The sequence below is a fragment of the Lepidothrix coronata genome, unplaced genomic scaffold (genome assembly GCF_001604755.1).
Source record: "Lepidothrix coronata isolate B3197 unplaced genomic scaffold, Lepidothrix_coronata-1.0 Scaffold259, whole genome shotgun sequence".
NCBI classification, from domain to species: Eukaryota; Metazoa; Chordata; class Aves; order Passeriformes; family Pipridae; genus Lepidothrix; species Lepidothrix coronata.
In genome coordinates, this window is record NW_016690439.1 from 340,103 (window position 1) to 347,595 (window position 7,493).

The window sequence follows — 7,493 nt, forward strand, 5'->3', positions numbered from 1 at the left end:
TATACATTTGGGGTTTGTGGGTTAAGACCAATTGTTTGTTTGTATGGTTGTGCTTACTGTATTATTTTAATAAATTGTTATTCTGACTTATAATCTCTCCTTTGAGTTGGGTTCATTTCCCCTGCTGGTTAACTCCTAAACCAGCACAGTGCAAACCCTTTTCCCTAACCGTAACCCTAAAAAAGAGACTGCAAGCTATGAGCAAACCCTTTTCCCTAACCGTAACCCTAAAAAAGAAACTGCAAGCTATGCGCAAACCCTTTTCCCTAACCTTAACTGTAAAAAAGAGACTACAAGCTATGCGCAAACCCCGTTCCCTAACCCTAATCTTAAAAAAGAGACTGCAAGCTATGCGCAAACCCTGTTCCCTGAACCTAACGTTAAGAAAGAGACTGCAACCTATGCAATAAACCAGTTCCCTAAGCCTAACCGTAAAAAAGAGACTGCAAGCTACTAGGGTTAGGGTTACGGTTAAGGGTTAGGGTTAGGGGTTAGTATTTAGGGTTAGGATTTAGGGTTAAAGTTTGGGTAAGGGTTAGGGTTAGGGTTTGAATTATAATTAGGGTTAGGGTTAGGGGTTAGTGTTTAGGGTTAGGGTTAGGGTTAGGTTTAGGTTTAGAGTTAGGGTTGGGGTAAGGTTTTGAGCTAGCAAGGGTTAGGGTTAGCAAGGTATAGGGTTAGGGTTAGGTTTAGGGTTAGGGTTAGGGTTAGGGTTAGGGTTAGGGTTAGCGTTAGGGTTAGGGTTAGGCAGAATCTGTCTCAATGCGCGATCTAAGAATCATGGTTTTATTCGATTTCAAATACACAGCGGTGCCCAGTAAGCTTCTCTTGGGCTATAAACCCGATTCACTGCCTACCGCTGTGAGAACCTTTTGCTTTTTCTCTTGGGTGTCTGCTTTTGTTTTTGCGGTTCTGTTGCCTGTCTGGCAGAATACCCACCGCCGTCCGGAATGTACTCTGCTTATATAGAGCAGTGGCTCCGCCCACTGGGCGGAGTCAAGAGCCGGAGTCAGCGCTGATTGATCCACACGGTAACTGAAAGCTATGCGCAAACCCTTTTCCCTAACCCTAACCTTAAAAAAGAGACTGCAAGCTATGCAATAAGCCAGTTCCCTAACCCTAACCTTAAAAAAGAGACTACAAGGTACTAGGATTAGGGTTACGGTTAAGGGTTAGGGTTAGGGGTTAGTATTTAGGGTTAGGATTTAGGGTTAAAGTTTGGGTTAGGGTTACAGTTAGGGTTAGGGTTTCGGGTTAGGGTTAGGGTTACAAGTAGGGTTAGGGGTAGTGTTAGGGTTATGGCTATGTTTAGGGGTAGGGTTAGAGTCAGGGTTAGGGTTAGGGTTAGGGTTTCAGGTTAGGGTTAGGAGTAGGGTTAGGGGTGGTGTTAGGGTAAGGGTTAGGGTTAGGGTTAGGGTTAGGTTTAGGTTTAGAGTTAGGGTTGGGGTTAGGTTTTGAACTGGCAAGGGTTAGGGTTAGCAAGGTATAGGGTTAGGATTAGGTTTAGGGTTAGGGTTAGGGTTAGGTTTAGCGTTAGGGTTAAGGTTAGGCAGAATCTGTCTCAATGCGTGAACTAAGAATCACGGTTTTATCCGATTTCAAACACGCAGCGGTGCCCAGTAAGCTTCTCTTGGGCTATAAACCCGATTCACTGCCTACTGCTGTGAGAACCTTTTGCTTTTTCTCTTGGGTGTCTACTTTTGCTTTTGCGGTTCTGTTGCGTGTCACGCAGAATACCCACCGCCGTCCGGATTGTACTCTGCTTATATAGAGCAGTGGCTCCGCCCACTGGGCGGAGTCAAGAGTCGGAGTCAGCGCTGATTGATCCACATGGTAACTGAAAGCTATCCGCAAACCCTTTTCCCTAACCCTAACCCTAAAAAAGAGACTGCACACTATGCGCAAACCCTTTTCCCTAACCCTAACCTGAAAAAAGAGACTGCAAGCTATGCAATAAGCCAGTTCCCTAACCCTAACCTTAAAAAAGAGACTACAAGGTACTAGGGTTAGGGTTACGGTTAAGGGTTAGGGTTAGGGGTTAGTATTTAGGGTTAGGATTTAGGGTTAAAGTTTGGGTTAGGGTTAGGGTTAGGGTTAGGGTTAGGGTTAAGGTTAGGGTGAGGGTGAGGGTTAGGGTTAGGGTCAGGATTAGGGTTAGGGTTAAAGTTAGGGGTAGGTTTAGGGGCAGTGTTAGGGTTAGGGTTAAGGTTAGGGGTAGGGTTAGAGTAAGGGTTAGGGTTAGGGTTATGGTTAGGGTTAGGTTTAAGTTTAGAGTTAGGGTTGGGGTTAGGTTTAGAGCTACCAAGGGTTAGGGTTGGAGTAGGGTTAGGGTTCAGTTTAGGCCTACAAGGGTTAGGGGTTAGGGTTTAGGGTTACGGTTAGGGGTAGGGTTTTGGGTTAAGGTTAGGGGTAGGGTTAGGGGTAGTTTTAGCGTTAGGGTTTGGGTTAGGGTTAGCGTAAGAGTAAGGGTTAGTGTTAGGGTTAGGTTTAGGTTTAGAGTTAGGGTTGGGGTTAGGTTTATAACTACAAGGGCTAGGGTTAGGGTTAGGGTTAAAGTTAGGCTTAGGGTTAGGGTTAGTGTTAACTTTAGATTTAGAATTAGGCTTAGGGTTAGCAAGGGTTAGGGTTAGGGGTAGGCTTAGGCTTAGGGTTAGGGATAGGGTTAGGGTTAGGGTTAGGGGTTAGGGTTAGGTTTAGTGTTATGGTTAGGGTTAGGCAGAATCTGTCTCAATGTACGATCTAACAATCATGGTTTTAGCCCATTCCAGACACACAGCGGTGCCCAATAAGCCCCTCTCGGGCTATAAGCCCGATTCACTGCCCACCGCTGTCAGAACCTTTTGCTTTTTCTCTTGGGTGTCTCCTTTTGCTTTTGCCGGTATGTTGTGTGTCTGGCAGAATACCCACCGCCATCCGGAATGTACTCTGCTTATATAGAGCAGTGGCTCCGCCCACTGGGCGGAGTCAAGAGGCAGAGTCAGCGCTGATTGGTCCACACAGTAACTGCACGCTATGCGCAAACCCTTTTCCCTAACCTTAACCTTAAAAAAGAGACTGCAAGCTATGCGCGAACCCGGTTCCCTAACCCTAAGCTTAAAAAAGAGACTGCAAGCTATGCGCAAACCCTGTTCCCTGAACCTAATGTTAAGAAAGAGACTGCAAGCTATGCAAAAGGCAGTTCCCTAAACCTAACCTTAAAAAAGGGACTGCAAGCTACTCGGTTTACGGTTACAGTTAAGGGTTAAGGTTAGGGTTAGGGGTTAGGCTTTAGGGTTAGGATTTAGGGTTAAAGTTTGGGTTAGGTTTAGGGATCGGGTTTCGGGTTAGGGTTATGGTTACGGGTAGGGTTAGGGGTTGTGTTAGGGTTAGGGTTAGGGGTAGGGTTAGAGTCAGGGTTAGGGTTAGGGTTAGGGTTAGGGTTNAGGGTTAGGGTTAGGGTTAGGGTTAGGGTTTTGGGTTAGGGTTAGGGTTAGGGGTAGGGTTAGGGGGAGTGTTAGGGTTAGGGTTAGGGTTAGAGTCAGGGTTAGGGTTACGGATAAGGTTAGGGTTAGTTTTATGTTTAGAGTTAGGGTTGGGGTTAGGTTTAGAGCTACCAAGGGTTAGGGTTGGAGTAGGGTTAGGGTTCGGTTTAGACCTACAAGGGTTAGGGGTTAGGGTTTAGGGTTACGGTTAGGGGTAGAGTTTTGGGTTAAGGTTAGGGGTTAGGGTTAGGGGTAGTGTTAGCGTTAGGGTTTGGGTTAGGGTAGCGTAAGAGTAAGGGTTAGTGTTAGGGTTAGGTTTAGGTTTAGAGTTAGGGTTGGAGTTAGGTTTATAACTACAAGGGCTAGGGTTAGGGTTAGGGTTAAAGTTAGGCTTAGGGTTAGGGTTAGTGTTAACGTTAGATTTAGAATTAGGCTTAGGGTTAGCAAGGGTTAGGGTTAGGGGTAGGCTTAGGGTTAGCAAGGGTTAGGGTTAGGGTTAGGGTTAGGGTTAGGGTTAGGGTTAGGGTTAGGGTTAGGTTTAGTGTTATGGTTAGGGTTAGGCAGAATCTGTCTCAATGTACGATCTAACAATCACGGTTTTATCCCATTCCAGATACGCAGCGGTGCCCAGTAAGCTTCTCTCGGGCTATAAACCCGATTCACTGCCTGGTACCGCTGTCAGTACCTTTTGCTTTTTCTCTTGGGTGTCTCCTTTTGCTTTTGCCGTTATGTTGTGTGTCTGGCAGAATACCCACCGCCGTCCAGAATGTAGTCTGCTTATATAGAGCAGTGGCTCCGCCCACTGGGCGGAGTCAAGAGGCGGAGTCAGCACTGATTGGTCCACACAATAACTGCAAGCTATGTGCAAACCCTTTTCTCTAACCTTAACCTTAAAAAAGAGACTGCAAGCTATGCACAAACCTGGTTCCCTAACCCTAACCTTAAAAAAGAGACTGCAAGCTATGCGCAAACCCTGTTCCCTGAACCTAACGTTAAGAAAGAGACTGCAAGCTATGCAAAAGGCAGTTCCCTAAACCTAACCTTAAAAAAGGGACTGCAAGCTACTAGGGTTAGGGTTACAATTAAGGGTTAAGGTTAGGGTTAGGGGTTAGGGTTTAGGGTTAGGATTTAGGGTTAAAGTTTGGGTTAGGGTTAGGGTTAGGGTTAGGGTTTCGGGTTAGGGTTATGGTTACGGGTAGGGTTAGGTTTAGGTTTAGAGTTAGGGTTGGGGTTAGGTTTAGAGCTACCAATTGTTAGGGTTGGGGTAGGGTTCGGGTTAGCTTTAGACCTACAAGGGTTAGGGGTTAGGGTTTAGGGTTAGGGTTAGGGTTAGGGCTAGGGTAAGGGGTAGTGTTAGCGTTAGGGTTAGGGTTAGGGTAAGAGTAAGGGTTACGTTTAGGGTTAGGTTTAGGTTTAGAGTTAGGGTTGGGGTTAGGTTTAGAGCTACAAGGTTTAGGGTTAGGGTTAGGGTTAGAAATAAGTTTAGGGTTAGGGTTAGGGTTAGCGTTAGGGTTAGGGTTAGGGTTAGGTAGAATCTGTCTCAATGCGCGATCTAAGAATCACGGTTTTATCCTTTTCCAGATACGCAGCGGTGCCCAGTAAGTTCCTCTCGAGCTATAAGCCCGATTCACTGCCCACCGCTGTCAGAACCTTTTGCTTTTTCTCTTGGGTGTCTGCTTTTGCTTTTGCCGTACTGTTGCGTGTCTGGCAGAATACCCACCGCCATCCGGAATGTACTCTACCTAAAAAGAGCAGTGGCTCCGCCCACTGGGCAGAGTCAAGAGGCGGAGTCAGCGCTGATTGGTTCACACAGTAACTGCAAGCTATGTGCAAACCCTTTTCCCTGACCCTAACCGTAAAAAAGACACTGCAAGCTATGCGCAAACCTGGTTCCCTCACCCTAACCCTAAAAAAGAGATTGCAAGCTATGTGCAAAACCTCTTCCCTAAACCTAACCTTAAAAAAGAGACTGCAAACTACTAGGGTTAGAGTCAGGGTTAGGGTTAGGGTTTCGGGTTAGGGTTAGAGTTAGGGTTAGGCATAGGGTTAGGTTTTAGGTTTAGGGTTAGGGTTAGGCTTAGGGTTAGTGTTAGAGTTAGGGTTAAGTTTGGAGTTTCTCTTTGGGTTAGGTTTACGGTTACGGTTAGAATTGGGATTATGGTTAGGTTTAGGTTTAGGGTTAGGGGTAGGGGTAGGGGTAGGTGTAGGGTTAGGGTTATTGTTAGGGTTAGGTTTATAGTTAGGGTTAGGCTTAGGGGTAGGGTTGGGCTTAGGGTTAGGGTTAGGGTTAGGGTTACTGTTAGGGTTAGGGTTAGGGTTAGGGTTAGGGTTAGGGTTAGGGTTAAGTTTGGAGTTTCTCTTTGGGTTAGGTTTACGGTTACGGATAGAATTAGGGTTAGGGTTAGGGTTAGGATTAGGGTTAGGGTTAGGGTTTAGGGTTTTGGTTAGAGTTAGGGTTAGGTTTAGGGTTAGAATTAGGGTTAGGGTTAGGGTTAGTGTTAGGGTTCGGGTTAGGCTTAGAGTTAGGTTTAGGGGTAGGGGTTGGTGTAGGATTAGGGTTAGTCTTAGGGTTAGGTTTATGGTTAGGGTTAGGGTTAGGTTTGGGGTTAGGGTTAGGCTTAGTGTTCGGGTTAGGGTTAGGGTTTAGGTTTAGGGTTTAGGGTTATAGGGTTAGGGTTAGAGTTAGGGTTAGGCACAGGGTTAGGTTTCAGGTTTAGGATTAGGGTTAGGCTTAGGGTTAGTGTTAGATTTAGGGTTAAGTTTGGAGTTTCTCTTTGGGTTAGGTTTACGGATACGGTTAGAATTAGGGTTAGGGTTAGGCTTAGGTTTAGGGTTAGGGGTAGTGGTAGGGGTCGGGGTAGGTGTANTAGGTTTATAGTTAGGGTTAGGGGTAGTGGTAGGGGTCGGGGTAGGTGTACGGTTAGGGTTAGGGTTAGGGTTAGGTTTATAGTTAGGGTTAGGGTTAGGGGTAGGGTTGGGCTTAGGGTTAGGGTTATGGTTAGGGTTAGGGTTAGGGTTAGGGTTAGGGTTAATGTTAAGGTTAGGGTTAGGGTTAGGCAGAATCTGTCTCAATAGGCGATCTAAGAATCGCGGGTTTAGCCTATTCCAGACACGCAGCGGTGCCCAATAAGCCCCTCTCGGGCTATAAGCCTCATTCACTGCCCACCGCTGTCAGAACTTTTTGCTTTTTCTCTTGGGTGTCTGCTTTGGCTGTTACTGTTCAGTTGTGTGTCTGGCAGAATACCACCACCGTCCGGTATGTACTCTGCTTATCTAGAGCACTGGCCCCACCCTCTGGGCAGAGTCAGCACTGATTGGTCCACACAGTAACTGCAAGCTATGCGCAAACCCTTTTCCCTAACCCTAACCCTAAAAAAGAGACTGTAAGATATGCGCAAACGCTTTTCCCTGACACTAACCTTTAAAAAGAGACTGCAAGCTATGTGCAAACCCTGTTCCCTAACCCTAACCTTAAAAAGGAGACTGCAAACTATTCACAAAGCCAGTTCCCTAACCATAAAAAAGAGACTGCAAGCTACTAGGGTTAGTGTTAGGGTTAGGGTTAGGGGTTAGGGTTAGGGTTAGGTTTTCGGTTTAGGGTTAGGGTTAGGCTTAGGGTTAGTGTTCGGGTTAGGGTTAAGTTTGGAGTTTCTCTTTGGGTTAGGTTTATGGTTACGGATAGAATTAGAGTTAGGGTTAGGCTTAGGTTTACGGTTAGGGTTAGGGTTTAGGGTTAGGGTTAGGGTTTAGGGTTAGGGTTAGGGTTAGAGTTAGGGTTAGGTTTACCATTAGAATTAGGGTTAGGGTTAGGCTTAGGGTTAGGCTTAGGGTTACTGTTAGGGTTTGGGTTAGGCTTAGGGTTAGGGTTAGGGGTAGGGGTAGGGGTAGGTTTAGGGTTAGGGTTAGGGTTAGGGTTAGGGTTAGGGTTAGGGTTAGGGTTAGGCTTAGGGTTAGTGTTAGGGTTTGGGTTAGGCTTAGGCTTAGGGTTAGGGTTAGGGTTAGGGTTAGGGGTAGGGTGCAGTTTAGGGTTAG